The sequence below is a fragment of the Leptonychotes weddellii genome, chromosome 8 (genome assembly GCF_054177405.1).
Source record: "Leptonychotes weddellii isolate Sample4059 chromosome 8, ASM5417740v2, whole genome shotgun sequence".
Lineage (NCBI taxonomy): Eukaryota > Metazoa > Chordata > Mammalia > Carnivora > Phocidae > Leptonychotes > Leptonychotes weddellii.
In genome coordinates this window covers 2479753-2493280 of record NC_138376.1, presented here as the reverse complement: position 1 = coordinate 2493280, position 13528 = coordinate 2479753, and the positions used below count along the sequence as shown (strand labels likewise).

The 13528-nt window shown below is 47.0% G+C and overlaps 1 long non-coding RNA gene across 2 annotated transcripts in view; it reads left to right on the top strand.

Moving 5' to 3' along the window:
* The window catches only part of LOC145722915 (uncharacterized), a 102329-nt gene that overhangs the window by 19986 nt on the left and 68815 nt on the right, over positions 1-13528 (top strand). The window lies entirely within an intron of this gene.

Sequence of the window (13528 nt, the reverse complement as noted above, 5' to 3'; positions counted from 1 at the left end):
ACCAAAAGGGAGATTTCGGCGTTGAAGTAATTTGAGAAGGAAAAAGCATTCCAAATGTATGCCCAGACCATTACCCACCAATAAGTAACATATTGGTGTGTGTCTGCTGCGGGAAAGGGTAATTTACGTCAGATGTCAGCGAATTCACACAGTCAGCCAGGCTAGTTTGAGAAGCACAGGGCGGTTTTCACAGCGGTGAGGAACGGCCCCTTTTCTTCTTTGTCCTCAGAAAAGCACCAGTGAAGCCATGATGACAAACTACAACTGACATGTGGCCTCAGCCTGAGGAGGCAACAGGGAGCAGTGGGGACTGTGGTAAAAGGGGGGAGCACATGTCCTCCCGCAGAAAGGCGCCCACTGTTTAATGTCATCAGATTGCTTCCATGAGGAATGGAGGTCCAAGTTGCCAGGTTTCCTGAATTTTCCAGAAAAGCGAAAACATGCTAATTTCTAAGAGCTCTCAAGGCTAAACCCTGGCTGTGAACTCTTTAAATGCTAAATAGCCGATAGGATGCTCGGATGCAGGATGGGACTACTGTGGGCCATGGAGCCCTGGTTTCAGGGCTGGGTGTTGCTCTCATTAAAGGCCCATCACGGGGTGTTATGTAAGTCTAGTTATATGTTGACGAGACTTACGTGTTAGCCCCTGGTGCAGACAATTAGATTAAGAGGAATGAGTGGTTTAGGAACGTAAATAACAAACACAGTGGTGGTCTACTAGCTTAGGAGGCTAAGCTGGGCTGGTTGGGTTTCCAATGGCACCACGGATGAGCAATTGCACCCAGCAAAAATCTTTAATACAATTAAAGAGCTGTGAGCAATTTTCGGAGAGCCTTTCCCTTCTTCCTCATCTGCTTCTTTCACCTGAGCCTACTTGAGTTCAGATTTCAGTTTCTGCCTCCCCGGGAAAAGGGCTGTGGTCCCAGGGGTTTCGGACAACCCCTCTGCCATGGGACGTGTCACTGAGAAAGGATGGGTTGGTCTGTGCTGTCGCACAGCGATGGGGAGGTGGCCGACCCTCCACAAACAAGAATTTGGGGCAAAGACCTGTTTCGTTATTGCAATTTTACTTGAGTGATGAGACTAACATCTGGGCCTCGGGGGAAGGTTCCTGCACGGTTTTACTATGAAACAGTGATGTGTTGATAAATGCTTCCTCCAAGTTTGACATGAAGCAGGCCAGTCCCGACCTCGTTGGCATAAGCGTCTGAGGAAGGAGGGGATTCTGACTCTCCTCCAGGGTGGTCAAGAGCCCCGCCGGGTTCGAGGCAGCATGAGTCAGAAATAGCAGGGGATCAAGTGACTTTGTTTCCAGTTGATTTTTGCAACTCATGGAACACCTGTGCATATTTGAATTAGAGGCCATAGAAAGGGAAACAGGGTGAAGACACCGAAGAGAGAGAGAAAGAACGATGGAGAAGTGTCTCACTGCAAACACCAGGCTAGCCCTCGGCACTGTTCTGCAATTGCTAAACTCTGTCTTTGATAACTTTTTCCGTCCGCTTTCTCTGAGGCTTTTCTCACAGGTCAGCGTCCCCTCTGACTCAGAGACCCAAGAAGAACCCTTGGGGTTTTTCTGTCATTGAGAAAAATAAGTTAATAACCCTTCTACCCCCAACCCACAAAGGGACCGGTGAATGGCAATAAAAGGGCCACATGCCACCACTTCTGTGCCCGGGCAGACATTGCCAATCAACCACAGCTCAGTTGCGCTCTCCCAGGCTTGGAATCCTTTCTGAGCCAGCTCTGCTGTTTGTAATCAATCAGATTTGCCTCAACAGCCAAAACCTGCGTTTGTATTCCACTGCTTTGTAACAAATTACCACAAGTTTATTGTCTTAAAACAACACGCATTTATTACCTTGTAGTTTCCATTGGTCCGGAGACTGGGCATGAATTAGTGAGGGGTCTGTCAATGCTGTGGTCAACGCATCAGCCAGAACCGCTGTCTCCTCTGGGGCTCACGGTCTCCCTCCAAACTCAAGGGTTGTTGGCAGAATTTAGTTCCTTGTGGTTGTAGGACCGAGGCCCTCAGCAACTGAAGGCTCCCCGCTGTTCCCTGTCACATGGCCCTCTACAACATGGCAGTTCTGCTTTCTCAAGGCCAACCCGGAGAGTGTCTGGTGCTGCCTGTAATCTCTCCTTTAAAGAGCTCTCCTGATTAGGCCAGGCCCACCCAGGATAATCTTCTTTTGATTCTTTCAAAATCAACTGATCAGGAATTTTTTTTTTTTTTTTTTTAGATTTTATTTATTTATTTGACAGAGAGAGACAGCGAGAGAGGGAACACAAGCAGGGGGAGTGGGAGAGGGAGAAGCAGGCTTCCCCCCAAGCAGGGAGCCCAATGTGGGGCTTGATACCAGGACCCTGGGATCATGACCTGAGCTGAAGGCAGGTGCTTAACGACTGAGCCACCCAGGCGCCCCTAATCAGGGATCTAAATTACATCTGCAAAATCCTTAATCTTTGCCCATATGACATAGCCTAACCATGGAAGTAAAATCTCATCATATCCACAAATCTTTCCCACACTCTAGGTAAGGGAATTACATGAACATATATATACCAGGGTCAAGAATCAAGGGGCCATTTTTGGATTCCGCTTATCACAAAACCTGTCATCCTTGCAATAGAACCTGGATTTTGAGCTGCTGGAAATCTTTTTCTTTTTACTTTTTATTATGAAAATCTTCAAATATACAGAAAAGTAGAGAAAATTACACAATGGATCCCATATACCTATCACCTAAATTTAACAACTGCTAACGTTTTGCCATATTTGTTTCATCTTCTTCCTGCCCAAGTATTTTAAAATAAATTGCAGACATTATGACATCTCTACTCTAAATATTTTAGTAAGAGCATCTCTAAAAAGTAAGGTCCTTTTTCTATATAACTGCCTAATAAAATCAGTGGTCCCCTAATATTATTCAACACACAGTCCATATTGAAATCTCAAGTAGAAACCAGTTCTGAGCATGCTCTGTATACCTCTAACTCTCGGCAAGATGCCTGGCACCTAGCATACTCCGGAAAGGTTTAAGTTCAATCAAAATTATATCCCTGTTAAAGCAACAACTCCCAAAGTCCATTTTCCCTTAGTGCCCCTTTCTTTTTCTTTTCACCCCGGGTGTCTGTAATGAGATATTGATGTTATTTAGAATCCGTGGTAGTGCGGGATGGAACATAATGGAGCCAAGGGATGAGAGCTAGAATGCGTTACCCTTCTCAGGGATGTTTGCCTTTTTAAAGGGGCCACCAGAGAAAGAGCCAAACACGTGATGGGGGCAGACTGAGGAGGGGCTCATCCGATGCCCTGGAAACCTTATCCGGCTGCTTACCTGACACCCCCAGGTAAAGAGGGGTATGAGCACAGGGGGAACCTGGACTCTCTGAATGATGAGAGCAGTGTCCGGGCAGTGAGGGGGAGCTGCTTCGAACCCTTCTTTCCTTTACTCTGCCGACATTAGGGAAAGGAAGCCTGGCACGTGTATCCGCTTTGATAACTGGGAGATTGGGCTGCTTACAACCTCTTAGCTGCGGGCCTTTGGGCAAGTCACTCGACCTCCCTGGATGTCCACTTCCTTCACCATCAAAGGGCTATCATAAGGGTCCCAGCCTCGCGGTGCTACTGGGGGATTAAGACCTAACTGTGTCAGCTCCTTGCATGTGCCTGGTCCTTGGCATGATGGCTGTTGGCATCTGAGAGAACTGAACTGGTGCTGGTGACATGTGGGAGAGTACAGAGGGACCACTAGTGCCCCCACCATGCTTTTGGGCTGGGGGGGAAGGCCGTGCTGGAGAAGGGATCTCCTCTTCCTCAGCCTCGACCTCACCCACCCCCATGTCTGGCCGAGTGCACCACCCCAGGCAGGAGGGGCCAGCCAAGCCAGGGAAGACCACTCTAGCCCCGGGGGTGCCAGAACTCCTTTCTTCTGGAAAACATGGTGTGTTTGCCAAGAGTGGATCCCCAGGACGCCATTTTCCGTACAAGTAGATCCATCCAGACCACTTAGTCTGAGTGGGACTTACTGGTTTGCCCTCCTTGAAGGGTTTCGCTCCGTGTCTGGGTGGAGATTCGATGGACAAGGCCGCAGGAGAACATCCTCTGTGGGCCCCAGGGAACGGAATGGAAGCGAGTTCTGTGTGTCCCTGAAAAGACCACGGTGACAGAGCTGCTACACGGCTGAGCTTAGGGCATGCTGCTGGCTCACATACTGATGACTGCCTCCCCAGGGGCACTGGGACTTGGTTGTCTCGTTCGGCTGCCCCCACTGTTCCCCTGGCTCCGTGTGGGGGGATCCTTAACCGCGACGGGGCGGAGCAGGGTCTGCAGGTGGGGGGCTGAGCTCTGCAGACCTGTCCCCAGGCCGTGGTTGTCCACGCCAGTCCTCCACCGACCGTCCTGCACAAGGACAGAAGAAGCCAGCCGTCCTTCCCGACCCCGCGGGGCGCTCTGCTTCTAGAAAGTTCTTGTGGTCTCTTCTACACGATTGGTGGTCTCCAGAAGAAGCTGAAGCCAAGAGCTGATGCTGGGCGGGTCCCAGGGAGCCAGCGAGGCCCATGGAAGGGGGAGAGTGCAGGGCGCTTCGGTCCACGGGGCCTGTGTGGTTGGCCCTGTGCCCAAGCACCAGCATCAGCTCACAGGGCCGCCCACTTCTGTCGCTTGCTGCTCCCGCTTTCCTCTTACCTGGCAAGGCTCCCCCGACAGGCTGTCGGCCGGACCCCTCTCCGCCTCTCCCCGGGGCTCCTCGCCCCGAGATCCGTGCACGGGCTGGGGCAAGCCGTGGGGCTGCGGATACAGCCTTCCAGCGCCCAGACGGCCCAGACTGGAGCAGAGGGGGTGCCGCCTCCCGCCTCCGGCCGTTGTTCTGACTCCCATCAGCATTGCTCGCGGATGTCCACTCCTAGGGGCACAGCGGCTGCTCCGGGGTGGCCTTCTCGGCCCCGTTCCCGCCCCCGCAACCTCCCGGTGGGGGGACAATTCCTCTAGTGGCTTCTGGCTCCTGTAAAGCCATAGGCTTAAAAATTCGGAAGGAGGTCACCCCGAGCATAAAAAAATGAAGAAGGAAGCCTTTTAGGACATTCCCTGTCATCCCCAAGTTACATATTCTCCTGGGCTCTAGTTTATCCACCTGCTAAAATTGTCCTTTAACAGCCTCTGCTCGACAGCGGGCAGCAACCCCCCTCCGGGTGTGAGCTTCTCCCCTCGTCTTGTTTACCCCACAGTTCTGCCAATTTGGGAGAATTCGGCTGTATTTTGTTTAGAGGCCCCAGCATTCATACTGATGCAAGGATTATTTATATACCTTCACACGTGGCATTCCCCGTTTCCTCATGATCCAGAAGAACAATTGCTTCTTTAGAAGACTTACCCTTCTTCTTCCTGCCTTCATGATTGAGTCCAGGAGCACCATTACCCAGGGCCCCATTCCAGCTCCTACTATAAGGGAAGAAAAGGGATAGGAAACCCGAGAAAGGGAGATACTGTGAATAATTCAAGGGGGTTCTGTTGGTTGAGAAAGTGCTCTCTTTGTATGTCCATTGATCTGAACAGATATTCTAGCTGTCTCCGGCCAAGGGTGGACAAAAGAGAGGGTGTGGAGGGCAAAGGGAAGGAGAGGAAGAAGAAACACAGACAACTACAACGAACAAAAATAAAAAGGAATGAAAACAGCAGAGGGATTAGAGAACTCAGGGCTTGGTGACAGATCCCGAAGCCTTTTATTCTCAGGTTGGTGGTTTGTAGACGGATATAAAGAGCCCCAAAGTTAATCACTAGAATAACAACATGGTCTCTGGTTAGAAGCAGAAAATTAGCAAAATAGCACATTTTCTCCGTAGCGTTAAGCTAGTCTATTAAGTTGGGGGTGGGGGAAGGAGGATCCTAAGGGAACGGAAACCTCTCGAAATATGTTCGCCAAGTATAACCTACTACGTGCACACCAGGTTTTCCTCCAAAATAGCAAGATTAGAACTTGTTTAACTGCATGTGAATGTGTGTGTAGACGCGCACGCATGCACGCACACACACACACACACACACACACACACAGTGGACTTCACTGTCAAGACTGGGACGACCATGAGCTTGGGCAGGAACACTAAAAAACAAACCTGTTCATTTTGTTTTGATCTGATACAAAGCCACTGTCTCCATGATCTAAGAATCAAGCACACACAAACGCATAAGACAGAGAGGGGAAGTCATCTAGAATCCCCAGCCCACCACCCTACAACTGAGTGCTCACATTTATTTCACTAAAATAAACTCAATGTATTGTTTTTGTCGGATCTGCTCTGCAACTTGCTTGTTTCATTTAGCAACATAACTTGAATACCTTCCTATATCTAAAAACCATAAATATCTTTATATTGGGTCCATACAGCCAAATGGAAATGAAAGCTTGCAGAGTTTGGGCAGTTTAAGTATACCTAATCTGATTCACTGAAATATACACACACACAGATTATAATTGTAAAAATGGATTGTACTGGATGAGGACTGAAGCATCTGATTAATTATTCACCTTGCCTGGAGTCTCTGACTTCTGCACCCATGGGGTGCTGCCTCTGAGTCCCCAGATGGTAATGTAGGGTGGAACTATTCTCCTACAAAGGGCGAATCTTTGTGCCCCCCCCCCCCCGCCCACCAAAATGAATGCCAGCTTGGAAACAAGACCATTCCCTATCCCCTTGCAGGCTGGTCCCTTGGTGCCTGGTTTCCAAGGTACCAGAGGTGTTCTCGTGCTTGGGAATGGGTGGCTTGGCACTTGTCCCCGTCACAGAATGGAGAGAGACATCCAGAGCCAGAGCTTGCACACAGAATAGCCAGGCAAGATCAAGAAAACAGAGGCTGGGATATTTGCTGGCTCTGAATGCTGCCGCCCAAAGTTTTGTTCCCTGAGGATTTGCTACCAAAAGAGCCAAATTAATCCAATCCTTCCATTTTCAAGTCCGTGACAGACAATTTGTTTGCTAATACTGGGTTAAAGGGAAAAGAGCAAATACATGTAAACGAGGCTGCAAAGAACGTCAAGAGATTTTCCCTCTGGACCAAGAGGAAGCTTTAGTTCTGTCTGGGTGGCTTCAAAGGGACAGAAAGGATGCTCTTTTGAGCCCATCAGAGGGCATGACATGAGAGGAATTTTGTGGACTTGCAAGCACCCCTCTAAATGGTGCCAATGACGAGGGAAATGTGTGATCTCTGTTCTTTAAATGTGTTCCAAGATTTCATTAGTAACAATTTTCACATACAGAAAAGCTGCAGGAATTATAGTGGGAACACCTACGCTCCTACCACCTAGATTCTATCCCTGATGTTTTACTCTGCTGTCTCCTATCTATCCGTACCTCCATTCCTCTATCGAACCATCAACAAATCTTATTTTTTAATGCTTGATACTTAGCTCTAAACACTTCAACATATCTGTCATTTAATCTTTGTTAATGGTTCTTAAAAAAATTTTTTTAGTCAAGTTTATTGAGGTATGATTTACAGAGAGTATTTTTTTATAAAGAGTACTTTCACTTTTTAGCACACAATCCTATCGTGTTGACAAACATCTGCGGCTGATGAATACTTTCTAACCACCTACCTCAAAGATCAAGATCTAGACGTTCTGCCCCCCAAACATTCCCTCCTGCCCTATTTGCCATCCACCCCTCTCCTTAGACTTTGTCAACCAATGATCTTCTAGATTTGCCTTTTCCAGAATATCTTATAGATGGACACCTATAGTCTGGATCCTTTTGAGTCTGGTTTCTCTCACTTAGCTGAATACATTTGAGGTTCATCCATGTTGTGGCATGAATGTTTGTTCTTCATTACAGATGGTGTCCCATTACTGGGTGTATCTTTATAAGGTGTGATTATTTGCAGGTGATAAGATCTCTAGTCAAAAACCCTGGGTAGACAGCAATCAGAGTGGACAACCCCCCAGGTCTCCATGGTCTTCGTGTATCTGTTCCGCTCTCAGGGGAAGCTGTAGGCAAATCAAGGACAATGAACCTCTCTGGAGGCCCCCTGTGCCTCATCTCTACTCTGGCAGTATCGGTGGGACCTACTCAGGGCGCTCAATCGGTGGAAAATGGTTACAGTTCAGAATGTGTCAGACCAGTCGTCCACCCTCCTGTATGTGGTTGTAGAAGCTCTATCCTAGATGGGGATCGCTCTCACCAAAGGGAGACCCAGAATCAGCACACAGCTGCATTGGCCCCCATAAGCTAAGATACCGTCTCGGAGGATCCAGGAGTCCTGCTGGAGTTGAGGAGCTTTCTGGCTGCCCCGTTCTCTCTCCATTTTTTCTCCCTAACTCGAATTAAAATGTTGTGTTTTGCATCAAGAGAACATCCTGCACCCAGAAGGAAAAGAGTGAAAGGATGTCTTGATTTCTTAAGGAGATCACGTACATTAGCTTTCAGCTTTTAATCCAGCTTTTAAATGAGTAGCCCAGACATTGTTATAATTCCCCCAAAGGACAAAAACTTGATTTCCTTCCAAATAGAAGTTAAATGAAGTTGAAGTTGAATTTAACTTCACAGTTAAAATGAAGCTGTTTGGGTTTTAAACTGAGAAACCTAATCCTCAAGGTGAGGCGACATACTCTTTTGTTCACCATCCCCCAATGCAATCAACATTTCTGCGTCATCTGTGATGTGGGGGACTGTGAGCGGCCTCTCCAAGGCTGTGGGACTTGCTTCCAGGTCTTTGATCATCTGTGAGACGTCAATTGGACCACTTACTGTCTTGGTGTTCAATACACAAACATCCTTTCTTGCCCAGGCCAGAAGTTTGGCCGTAGTGTCTTGTGCACCCCGTCTTTCATCACACGTTAGGGGTATCCCTTCCAGAACTCCGCTGCCCCAGTCATCCCAGTCCCAGTGCTCTGCAGTCCCAGATACAACCCCGTTTTCAGGGCCTCGCCTTACCTCTTCCCACATCAAACCAAACCCACTCCCCTCCATTGCTTCCTGATGCCAGTGTGGCCCAGACGCCGGGTCCCAACGTGTCAACTTGATAAACATGATTCCAACCTTACGCTTTTGTGGCTTGAGCTGATTTCACCCATATTCTCTCATTGGAAATTCACAGCTACTCTGTAAGGTAGGAAGATCTGTATTATCTGCTTTCACTTGTGTGGGAACGAAAGTTCCGAAATAAAGGAGCAATGGGGAGTACCTACCATTTCCCCTGGGACAGGACTCCCACCAGGCACCATGCTAGGTCCTGAGTCATTCTTTCACTGAATGCTCCGTCCAACCCCATGAGGTTGGTCTTTGAATCCGTTTTGCAGGGGAGGACTTGGAGGCTCAGACAAATTGAAGGGCTTGCTAAGGGCCTCATAGTTACTAAGTGACAGAATACAGCCCAGATTCAAAATCATTTCCTTACAATCCCCGCTCGTTCTTACTGCTAAAACTTTCACTTGCCAGGACTCCGGCTCAAATCAACCAACTCCCAATCTAGCCATTTTTCCAGCCCCCTGAGAAGTCCATTTAGAAAATTCATCTTACTCTGCCCCCAAATCTCAAAGTTTGGGTCCCACTGAAATGCAGACAGCTCTGGGGGTCTCCCAAAGGTGGTCTCCAGGGCTGGCAATGTCTGCCCCAGTAAAGGGGGTGTGTGGTATCTACTGGGCGCCGTGTCTCTGGAGCTATGCTCAATGTTCAGGAAGCTGAGAAATACACATAAGGAAAACACTAACAAAGTGTTAAAATCTTCGTGGAATATCTACCCTGAGTGCCCAATTTCTTTTCTATGCCGGACAAGGGTGGTGAGGACCACTGAGAAACTGGCCACCCAACCAGCTTGGGCTCAGAGCTGGGGCTTGTCTGGAGCAACCAACTGGCTTGGGCAGACAGGTGGCCCTGCATCTCGGGCAGAACTAGGGGAGATCAGGCAGGCTCAGCCTGCCCTCTGAGACCGGGGTTGTGGCCTCCGGAGTTCCAGCCCTGCTCGTGAGCCCTTGACCCGCAAGACTCGCCTCTCCCTCCCTGTTCGGCTGGTTCCCATCCTGGTGGTGGCTTCTGACCCTGTTTCCCCACCACTGCGCAGAGGCTCAGCTGAACGGCGGAAGAGGGTAGAGCGAGAGTGACTCGAGTCACTGCAGGATGTGGTGATGCCCCCCCCACCCTGGGGGCCCTTTCCTCCCCAGCACAGACTCCCAAGCTCGGTTCAGGGCTGCTGCTGGGTTCCCCAGAAGATGCCTCTCTCCATACCCACCAGGAACCCCCAACTCCACCTGCTCCTAGGTCATCGTGTGTACGTGGTCACCCCAAAACTGGGGACCTCCTCCATGCGCCTTCCCTTAGATTGGCACCTGGAGACCAGCCCCTCCCGTGGAGGTCACGCTCTCCACTTTCCTCTCTGACCTTGGGGAGAGGTGCATGCCCTCCACCTCGGAGCTCCTGCCCTCCCCGAGCTGCAGCAGGCTCGGCCACCAGTGAGCACTGTGCTCGTGTGTCCTTCAGCCCCTCCAGGTTCATCCGCCGACGGGCTGGGCGGAATCCACCCCTCGCTAGAGTCTGGAGCATTCGGCGAGTGGGAAAATATTTCGTCCACCTGCAGAACCATACACATGTCTCTATTCTTAGTCTAGTGCCCGAGAGCATACCTTTACAATTTTAGTTGTCATTTTAAAAATATAATTTATTATAAAAATATATAGAATTTATCATGAAGTTCTTAATGGGCTTACTCTTGTTTGTTTTACTGTTTGAAAAATAGAACACTTGCTTCTAGGAAGCTGGGGGAATCCAGAAAGTGGCATGTGCCTGAGTGGTTCCTTTTGGCCGCTGCGGTGTTGGGACTGTGGGGCCCTGGATGTCAGCCAGCAGACCCACACCCCAGCAGCCAGCGAATGGCAGGGGGGCTCAGGAGCCAGGACAGACAGACGGACCCGCCTCTTCTTGCCCTTGGCCTCCACTGGAGAACACGCGCGACCTATCCCCCTGGTCTTCAGCCTCTCCTCTCCTGCCAGCTTCCTTTCAGGGGGAATTCCTGTGCTATACCTCGTGATCCCCCCCGATTTACTCTCTTTAAAATGATCATGGTCTTGCATTTAAGACCGCTGTGATCTCCATTATATACCATGAATGGTCACAAGTTCAAAGAAATCACAAGGAGAATTAACGCTCTAGATTCATACATCTAATTTCTTTCAGAGTATACATGAATTATTTTTCACTTATAAAAATGCACAGAAAGAGAAAATAAAAACACACAGCAACTGGAAGTAGAAAACCAAATATTGACTTGTAGAAATTCTCAGGCTCCTTATTTTTAAGGAGAAACAAGGACTTAGAGTTAGTGTCCCCACTGTTTACATCCTGAGCTTCCAGAGTGCTTTAGGAGGTGAATCTCTTCCATCTGCTCTTTCGCCCTTCATTTTTCATCTGCTAGGCAAAGGTACTCTTTAGACTACTTAATGTGCATTATCATAAATCTGAATTAGTGAGACCCCCACATAATGAACCTCAGCTCTCCTCCATGCCTGTGGCCAAATGCACACCATTATAAATATCTAATAAAATCCTCAGGAACAGCCAAATACAACCAAGGGAAGCAGTTCCTCTCTTCTGCACACAATAGCTCTGACTAATCACACAGCCTCTTATGTAGCGTTGAGTGACTTTTCACCTTTAGTTTTACCTGTAAATAGCACTCGTTTATAAAACTGTCTTTCTGAACACAGTGCTTTCAAAAATGACTCATGTGTGACTCAGAGAAACCAACAAGCTCTATAACTTTGAATCTCATGAAATTTTTTTCAGTTTCTTTCGTTCATGAAGTTTCTTGGTGGAGTCTTCAGGGTTTTCAATATATAGTATTATGTCAACTGCAAATAGCAAGAGCTTCCCTTCTTCCTTACCAATTTGGATTCCTTTCTCTTGTCTGAAAGTTGGGGCAAGGACTTCTAGTACTGCGTTGAATGAAAGTGGTGAGAGTGGACATCATTGTCTTGTTTCTGACCTTAGGGGAAAGAAAGGCTCTGTTTTTCACCATTGAGTATGATGCTGGCTGTGGGTTTTTCATATATGGCCTTTATTAGGTTGAGGTGTTTTCCCTTTAAACCTACTTTGTTGAGGGTTTTTATCAGCAATAGATATTGTACTTTGTCAAATGCTTTTTCTACATCTATTGAAATGATCATATGATTTTTATCCTTTCTCTTGTTGATGCAATGTATCACATTGACTGACTTGTGAATGTTGAACTATTCTTGCATCCCAGGAATAAATCTCATTTGATCGTGGTGAATGATTATTTTAATGCATTGTTGGATTCAGTTTCCTAGTATTTTGTTGAAGATTTTTGTATCTATGTCCATCAAAGATATTGGCCTGTAATTCTTTTTTGTAGTATCTTTTTTCTGGTTTTGGTATTGGGGTAATTCTGGCCTCATGGAATGAATTTAGAAGTCTCCTTCCACTTCTGTTTTTTGAAATTGGGTGAAAAGAGTATCAACTCTTCTTTAAATGTTTGGTGGAATTCACCTGTGAAGCTATCTGGTCCTGGACTTTTATTTGTTGGGAGTTTTTTGATTACTCACTCAATTTCATTGCTGGTAACTGATCTGTTGAAATTTTCTATTTCTTCCTGATTCAGTTTTGGGAAGTTATATATTTCTAGGAACTTATTCTTTTCTTTTAGGTGGTCCAATTTGTTGGCATATAATTTTCCATAATCTCTTATAATCCCTTTTTTTCTGTGGTGTCGGTTTCTTGCATTTCTAATTTTGACACCTCTCTCTTATTTTGATGAGTCTGGCTGGAGGCTTATCAATTTTGTTGATCTTTTCAAAGAACCAGCTCCTGGTTTCATTGATCTGTTCTACTGTTTTCTTTTACTTTCTATAGCGTTTATTTCTGCTCTAATCTTTGTTATTTCCTTTTTTTCTACTGGTTTGGGGTTTTGTTTGTTCTTCTTTTTCTAGGCCCTTTAGGTGCGAGTTTAGGTTGCTTAATTGAGATTTTTCTTGCTTCCTGAGGTAGGCCTGCATTGCTATAAACTTCCCTCTTAAAACAGTTTTGCTACATCCCAAAGATTTTGGACTGTTGTGTTTTCATATTCATTTGTCTCCAAGTATTTTCTGATTTCCTCTTTGATTTCTTAATTGACCCATTCATTGTTTAGTAGCATGTTATTTAACCTCCATGTGTTTGTGGTCTTTCCAGATTTTTTCTTGTGGTTGATTTCTAGTTTCATAGCGTTGTGGTTGGAAAGGGTGCATGGTATTATGACTTAAATCTCTTTGTTTTGTGGCCTGACATGTGATCTGTCCTGGAGAATGTTCCACATACACTTGAAAAGAATATGTATTCCACTGTTTTAGGATGGAATGCTCTGAATGTATCTGTCAGATCCATCTGGTCCAATGTGTCATTCAGAGCCCCAGTTTCCTTGTTGATTTTCTGTTTGGATGATCTATCCATTGATGTAAGTGGGGTGTTAAAGTCCCCTACTGTGATTGTATTACTATTTATTACTTCCTTTATGCTTGTTATTAGCTGCTTTCTGTATTTG